At 45.8% G+C, this 7,936-nt stretch overlaps 4 non-coding genes across 4 annotated transcripts; 3 read left to right on the forward strand and 1 right to left on the reverse strand.

Annotated features, from left to right (window-relative positions):
• Window positions 1-70: 70 nt before the first annotated feature.
• Window positions 71-143, forward strand: trnav-aac (transfer RNA valine (anticodon AAC)). Its single transcript has one exon. It is a non-coding gene; the product is annotated as a tRNA-Val (tRNA).
• Window positions 144-765: 622 nt separating this feature from the next.
• On the forward strand, window positions 766-838 carry trnav-cac (transfer RNA valine (anticodon CAC)). Its single transcript has one exon. It is a non-coding gene; the product is annotated as a tRNA-Val (tRNA).
• Window positions 839-1,657: 819 nt separating this feature from the next.
• trnad-guc (transfer RNA aspartic acid (anticodon GUC)) lies at window positions 1,658-1,729 on the reverse strand. Its single transcript has one exon. It is a non-coding gene; the product is annotated as a tRNA-Asp (tRNA).
• Window positions 1,730-1,992: 263 nt separating this feature from the next.
• trnav-aac (transfer RNA valine (anticodon AAC)) lies at window positions 1,993-2,065 on the forward strand. Its single transcript has one exon. It is a non-coding gene; the product is annotated as a tRNA-Val (tRNA).
• The last annotated feature ends 5,871 nt before the right edge of the window (window positions 2,066-7,936 follow it).

Genomic DNA, 7,936 nt, shown 5'->3' on the forward strand with positions numbered 1-7,936 from the left:
GTGTGCATAATTGAAAAATGAATATGAATGTTTCATCTACGCTCCACCATGCATTTAATCTTTTTCAGCAGTTTCCGTAGTGTAGTGGTCATCACGTTCGCCTAACACGCGAAAGGTCCCCGGCTCAAAACCGGGCGGAAACACTGTTCTTTGATTCCGAAGAACTTCAAAGACTCAAACTCCACCAAGAAAAGTTGCCGTGGTCATCGATTGTACTTTTCCTTCGATGATTTCAAGCATGCACGTAGTACCTTTGTGACGAATGTAATAATGAGGACTCTTTGCAAAACAACCTTTGTCAAATCGTCTGCATACATGCATATTAATGACCGTTGGAAACAGCATACACCGTTGGAAAGTTCAGGGACGTGCTTATCCGAATGTGTTTCCACCTGCCTCTTAGTTTTTGAGTTCATCGAATTGTCAAAAAAGATCAACTGTTATTTATCAACCCCGGTCTTCTGCGTGACAAGCAGAGATACAATCCACTATACTAACGAGGAGTACTCTGGCGTGAACTCTGGCACGTGGGCAGAAGGTGGCGCTCTTCGAGAGGTCAATGGTCTAATAGGGGATAGCATCTGGGTTCAGTATACCAAATGCTATCCTGCTGTCATAATAGTCCATGACAATGCAGCTTAGACTGAATCCAGTTTAAAATCTCTCTGAGTCTCAGTATCACCATGTGGTCTGTCGTTTGGAACGTTTACAATTAAATACAAATGTTAGAAGTACGCACAAACGCGCATTTACCTCTTTTCAGCAGTTTCCGTAGTGTAGTGGTCATCACGGTCGCCTCACACGCGATAGGTCCCCGGCTCGAAACCGGGCGGAAACAATCTTCTTTGATCCTGATTAACTTCAAATAACTCCACCAAGAAAAGTTCTCAGAAAAGCAGATAGTGTAACAAAATCTGTCAGGAATGTGCTGTAGTTATAGGGGCTCGAAAGACTCAAGAATTCTTCAAAAGCCTCTTTCCAATTCCAAAGAATATCCCCAGTAATGGTCAGCAGTTCAATGTTGAGTCTTTTCAAGACAATTGTTGGTTGACCATAGGTGGCGCTCTTCGAGAATTTACAGGTCATACAAAGGATAGCATTTGGGATCAGCATACATTTGCTGTCACGAAAGTCCGTGACAATAAAGCTGTGTGACCTGTTACTCTATCTGGTTTGCTGAATCCAGTTTAAAATCTCTCTGAGTCTCAGAATCACCGTGTGGTCCGTAGTTTGGAAAGTTGACAATTGAATATGAATGTTTCATCTACGCTGGACCGTGCATTTAACCTTTTCAGCAGTTTCTGTAGTGTAGAGGTCATCACGTTCGCATAACACGTGAAAGGTCCATGGCTCAAAACCGGGCAGATTCACACTTCTTTGATCCCGAGGAACTTCAAAGGCTCAAAATCCACCAAGAAAAGATGTCTTGGTCATCAATTGTACTTGTCCTTCGATGATTTTAATCATGCACATAGAAGGTTTGTCATGAATGTTATAATGATGACTCTTTGCAAAACAACCTTTGTCAAACCGTTTATGTATGGCAGTTGGAAATGGCATACACCATTGGGATCTGTTTATCTGAATCTGTTTCCACGGGCCTCTTAGTTTGGGAGTTGATCGATTTGTGAATAAAGACCAGATGTTATTGATCATTCTCCCCGTCGGGGAATCGAACCCCGGTCTTCTGCGTGACAAGCAGAGATACTGTCCACTATACTAACGAGGAGTACTCTGGCGTGAACTCTGGCACGTGGACAGTAGGTGGCGCTCTTCGAGACGTCAATGGTCATATAGGGGATAGCATCTGGGTTCAGTATACCAAATGCTATCCTACTGTCATGATAGTCCATGACACTGCAGTTGGGACTGAATCCAGTTTAAAACCTCTCTGTGTCTCAGAAATGAACATGTGGTCCAAAGTGTGCATAATTGAAAAATGAAAATGAATGTTTCATCTACCCTCCACCATGCATTTAATCTTTTTCAGCAGTTTCCGTAGTGTAGTGGTCATCACGTTCGCCTAACACGCGAAAGGTCCCCGGCTCAAAACCGGGCGGAAACACTGTTCTTTGATTCCGAAGAACTTCAAAGACTCAAACTCCACCAAGAAAAGTTGCCGTGGTCATCGATTGTACTTTTCCTTCGATGAATTCAAGCATGCACGTTGTCATGGCACACGTTTAAATATGGTGTTTTACTGCCACCTTGTGGTTAATTTTGAGATAGGCAAGCACTAACAGGAAGTTAACGTGCATTCGCAATAGTTGTACTCGTACTCTGTCTTACCGAGAAGTTGATGGTCACTTACTTAACACGTTCATGCTTGAGAAGGCTTTACTTGTAAGTACACAAAATACTGTATGAGCCACTGTTTGTTTTGTAGTCTGTTTAATGTGATGGAAAACGTTTTTGGGAAACTAGCATCATTAGATTAGATATGAAACCCTGCCTTAATGTAGCGTGTTTAGCATTATAGCTAACATTTGCCTGTTAGGCTATATGTACCTTTGTGCAACGTGAACCAATATATTCTTTAATTTGTAGTATTTGTTTACTTGCAGTTTTACAAATATCTAGATGGAAAAACACTTCAATAGAAGAAAAGAAAGAAGTAAACAACAAAGGAAATACACTTCTGCTTCCAAGTCTTTTATTTGCTAGTTTAGCCCTCAGAGTGTTAGCTGTCTGTCAAGTTGGGCAAAGGAGCGCGCAGCTAGGACAGAACAGTAAAAAAGTAACCTGCACGGCTAGCAGAACTACACAGAGAGTGATCTTCAGTCTCGGCTCTTCTCATCGTCTTCACCACTGCTAACGCTCGACAAACAGCAGTTCAGAACGATGGAGAACAAGCAAATCAGAGATGAAATAGCAAAGTCAGTTGTCTCCTCATCCAGCAGTAGTTCAATCGGCAGAGTAGCTGAAGCCAGGGCTAAAATGGAGGCAGCCCGTGCACGAGCTCAATATGCTAAAATGGAGTCAGACCTTTTGATAGAGAAAGCACAACTGGACGCTAAATTGAATAACTTGAGACATGATAAGGAGCTGGTAGCAGCCATGGCGGAAGTCACTGCGCTCGAAGCAGCATCCGTAGACGGCGACCGCAATTCAGTCATTCGAGAAGTTGAGAAAAGAACACAGCAGTATGTCTCGCAGCAACAGCAATGGCAACCAACTGAACGCCCTAAGCCAGACACGCCAGAACGCCTTTTCCCAACTGTTCATTTACTGACACCAGGGTCACCCACCAGACAGCGCCTTAGTGCACCCATGGCCCGTTTCGCTGACACAGGATTTGAGAGCAGTATGAGGCCAACACCACCCAGGCACACTGATACTACTACACCTGATCACATTCCTCCAGTGCAATCTCCAACAGGACCAGTGAGGACCTCGCCCAACAGAGACTTCCTACAGCGACCACAAGATGGCGATTCAGGGGTGAGTGATGTAGCAAGATACTTGGCACGCAGAGATCTTATCACCTCAAGCCTCTCAAAGTTTGATGACTGCCCCGAGAATTATTGGGCGTGGAAATCTTCATTCACTAACGCTACAGATGGACTAAATCTCAGCTCAAGTGAAGAGCTTGACTTGCTCTTGAAGTGGTTAGGGCCAGAGTCTGCAAAGCATGTCAAAAGAATAAGAGCTGTGCATGTTACTCTACCTTCCCATGGATTGACAAAGATTGGGAGCGTTTAGAAGAATGCTATGGGTCTCCAGAGATAATAGAGAAGTCACTCTTTGACAGACTCACACATTTCCCAAAAGTCAGTAACAAGGACCCAGTGAAGCTGAGAGAGCTCAGCGACCTCGTTAGTGAGATTGATGCAGCTAAAGATGAAGGCTACCTGCCTGGTCTGTGCTATTTAGACACTGCAAGGGGAATTTCCCCGATAATAGACAAACTGCCACACAACCTTCAAGAAAGGTGGCTCTCACAGGGCTTCAAGTACAAATCCACACATAGCGTACCTTTTCCACCGTTTTCATTCTTTTGTGATTTTCTCTCCAAAGAGGCCCGAGCACGCAACGACCCAGGTTTCAGACTCCAAAGTGGCGGCCCAGAATATCCAAAGCCAGACAGCGTTGTTAAGAAGCCGTACAGGAGTTTTGTGTCAGCCCACAAGACGGATTTAACACAAGAGAATGACAAACAGGAAGCTTCAGGTCACCATGCAGGTGATGTGGAGAGGCAGTGCCCCCTTCACAAGAAGCCGCACCCCCTCAAGCGCTGCAGGGGGTTCCGCAGCAAACCCATTGATGAGCGTAAGGCTTTTCTTAAGGACAATGGTGTGTGTTTCAGGTGCTGTGCCTCGACAAACCACATGGCCAAAGACTGTAAGGCCATCGTCAAGTGCAGAGAGTGTGAAAGTGAGCGTCACATCTCTGCTCTTCATCCAGGGCCGCCGCCACCACTTTCTGGCTACGGCGGGGAAGAGCAGAAGAAACGCCCCAGCCTGCTGTCACTTCCCAGTGCACCGAAGTCTGTGGAGAGGGTCAAAGTTCAAGGTCCTGCTCCAAGATCTGCTTAGTAAAGCTCTACCCCAAAGCAAACCCAGAACAGGTGACAAAAGCATATGCTGTGTTAGATGATCAAAGTAACAGGTCCCTCGCCAGGTCTACCTTCTTTGACATGTACAACGTCCATGGGTCAGACTCACCTTTCACACTCCGCACATGTGCCGGAACAAGAGAGATGACAGGGAGAAGAGCCACAGGGTTTATCGTGCAGTCACTGGATGGAGCTACAACACTCACACTGCCCACACTAATCGAGTGCAACAACATCCCGAGCGACCGAGCTGAAATACCAACCCCGGAGGCAGCAGCACATCACCCACATCTCAAGTCGATAGCCCACTTCATCCCACCACTGGACCCTGATGCCAAGATCCTCCTCCTGCTGGGTCGTGACCTACTCAGAGTCCACAAGGTGAGAGAACAGCGGAACGGCCCACACGATGCCCCTTATGCGCAGAGAGTAGACCTAGGGTGGGTCATCATCGGAGACGTCTGCTTAGGGAACACTCACAAGCCTGCAGCTATAAAAACCTACCGCACTAACGTCCTCGAGAATGAACGTCCCTCCTTCTTCAGCCCATGTCCGAACAGGCTCCACATCAAAGAGAGGTATGGCTTTCAGTCTGAAAACAGACTCCTCCCAGACACACTTACACCACATGAATGTAATCAGGGAAGCACAATCTTTAATACAACCAAAGATGACAACAAAATAGGGCTCTCTGTCGAAGACAGACTCTTCTTAGAAGTCATGGACAGAGAGATGCATATGGACAGTGCCAACAGCTGGGTGGAACCACTTCCATTCAGAACACCCCGCACACACTTACCTCGCAACCGAGACCAGGCTCTCACACGGCTGGCTTCTCTTCAGCGCACTCTGGAGAGAAGGCCTGAAATGAAAAATCACTTTGTTACTTTCATGCAAAACATCTTTGATCGTGATCATGCTGAGTTAGCCCCTCAACTCCAAGATGGAAAAGAGTGTTGGTATTTACCCATCTTCGGGGTTTACCATCCACAGAAGCCAGGCCAAATCAGAGTGGTCTTTGACTCAAGTGCAAAGTGTCAGGGTGTGTCACTCAACGACGTCCTCCTTTCTGGACCTGACCTTAATAACAGCTTATTAGGAGTTTTGCTGCGCTTCAGGCATGAGGCCGTAGCAGTCACCGTGGATGTTGAACAGATGTTTCACAGTTTCGTTGTACAAGAAGACCATCGAGACTTCCTCCGCTTCTTCTGGCACAAACACAACGACCTGGCTAAAGACATCTGTGAGTACCGCATGAAGGTTCAAGTGTTTGGCAACAGCCCATCCCCTTCAGTTGCTATATATGGCCTTCGACGTGCTGCAGCTCACGGCGGGGAGGAGATCGGGTCGGATGCACAACACTTCGTTGAGAGGGAGTTTTATGTGGATGATGGGCTTTTGTCAAGAGCCACAGTCAGCGAAGCCGTCAATCCGCTAAAGCGCACTCAAGAAATGCTCGCCACATCCAACATTCGACTTCACAAAGTCGCATCTAACAGTAGGGAAGTTATGGAAGCTTTTCCTGCTGAAGACCGCGCCAAAGGGCTCAAGGACCTCAGCTTAGACGCTGTCGCTGATGCAACACCAATTCAGCGAAGCCTCGGCCTGAGGTGGGACATAGTGGAAGACACTTTCACCTTTCAAGTCACTGACACAGTGAAACCCTACACTCGGAGAGGTGTCCTAGCCACCATCAATGCCAGACCACTGTCCCCCATCACGACTGACCCAGACTCTCCTTTACTCCTCACCCCGGCTATGCTCCTCACTCAGAAGGTGTGCACTCCTCTTCCTCCCCCCGGAGGTTTCAATGGAAAAGATCTCCATAAACAACAGTGGAGACAAGTGCAGCGCCTCGCAGACATGTTTTGGAGCAAATGGAGGCGGGAATATATTGGAACACTTCAAAGCCGGAGCAAGTGGCAGACTGATCAACCAAACCTCAAGGTGGGAGATGTGGTGCTGATGAAAGACGGACAAGTCAATCGCAATGAGTGGCCTATGGGCCTGATCAACAAGACCTTCCCTGACAAGGACAGTAAGGTCAGAAAAGTCGAAATAAAGATCATCAAGAACGGAACAGCCAAGACCTATGAGAGGCCTGTGTCTGAAACAGTGCTTCTTATGTCTTCTGAAGATTGAGCAACACTTCATTGTTTAGAGACTGTAAATTGTGTGCTTCTGTTTTACATGCCATTAGTTTTAGTTGTAGTGGTATTTTCTCAAATCCCAGACGGGGAGTGTCATGGCACACGTTTAAATATGGTGTTTTACTGCCACCTTGTGGTTAATTTTGAGATAGGCAAGCACTAACAGGAAGTTAACGTGCATTCGCAATAGTTGTACTCGTACTCTGTCTTACCGAGAAGTTGATGGTCACTAACTTAACACGTTCATGCTTGAGAAGGCTTTACTTGTAAGTACACAAAATACTGTATGAGCCACTGTTTGTTTTGTAGTCTGTTTAATGTGATGGAAAACGTTTTTGGGAAACTAGCATCATTAGATTAGATATGAAACCCTGCCTTAATGTAGCGTGTTTAGCATTATAGCTAACATTTGCCTGTTAGGCTATATGTACCTTTGTGCAACATGAACCAATATATTCTTTAATTTGTACTATTTGTTTACTTGCAGTTTTACAAATATCTAGAGGGAAAAACACTTCAATAGAAGAAAAGAAAGAAGTAAACAACAAAGGAAATACACTTCTGCTTCCAAGTCTTTTATTTGCTAGTTTAGCCCTCAGAGTGTTAGCTGTCTGTCAAGTTGGGCAAAGGAGCGCGCAGCTAGGACAGAACACACGTAGTACCTTTGTCACGAATGTTATAATGAGGACTCTTTGCAAAACAACCTTTGTCAAATCGTCTGCATACATGCATATAAATGACCGTTGGAAACAGCATACACCGTTGGAAAGTTCAGGGACGTGCTTATCCGAATGTGTTTCCACCTGCCTCTTAGTTTTTGAGTTCATCGAATTGTCAAAAAAGATCAACTGTTATTTATCAACCCCGGTCTTCTGCGTGACAAGCAGAGATACAATCCACTATACTAACGAGGAATACTTTGACGTGAACTCTGGCACGTGGGCAGAAGGTGGCGCTCTTCGAGAGGTCAATGGTCTAATAGGGGATAGCATCTGGGTTCAGTATACCAAATGCTATCCTGCTGTCATAATAGTCCATGACAATGCAGCTTAGACTGAATCCAGTTTAAAATCTCTCTGAGTCTCAGTATCACCATGTGGTCTGTCGTTTGGAACGTTTACAATTAAATACAAATGTTAGAAGTACGCACAAACGCGCATTTACATCTTTTCAGCAGTTTCCGTAGTGTAGTGGTCATCACGGTCGCCTCACACGCGATAGGTCCCCGGCT

The sequence above is a fragment of the Eleginops maclovinus genome, chromosome 20, assembly GCF_036324505.1.
Source record: "Eleginops maclovinus isolate JMC-PN-2008 ecotype Puerto Natales chromosome 20, JC_Emac_rtc_rv5, whole genome shotgun sequence".
Classification (NCBI taxonomy): Eukaryota; Metazoa; Chordata; class Actinopteri; order Perciformes; family Eleginopidae; genus Eleginops; species Eleginops maclovinus.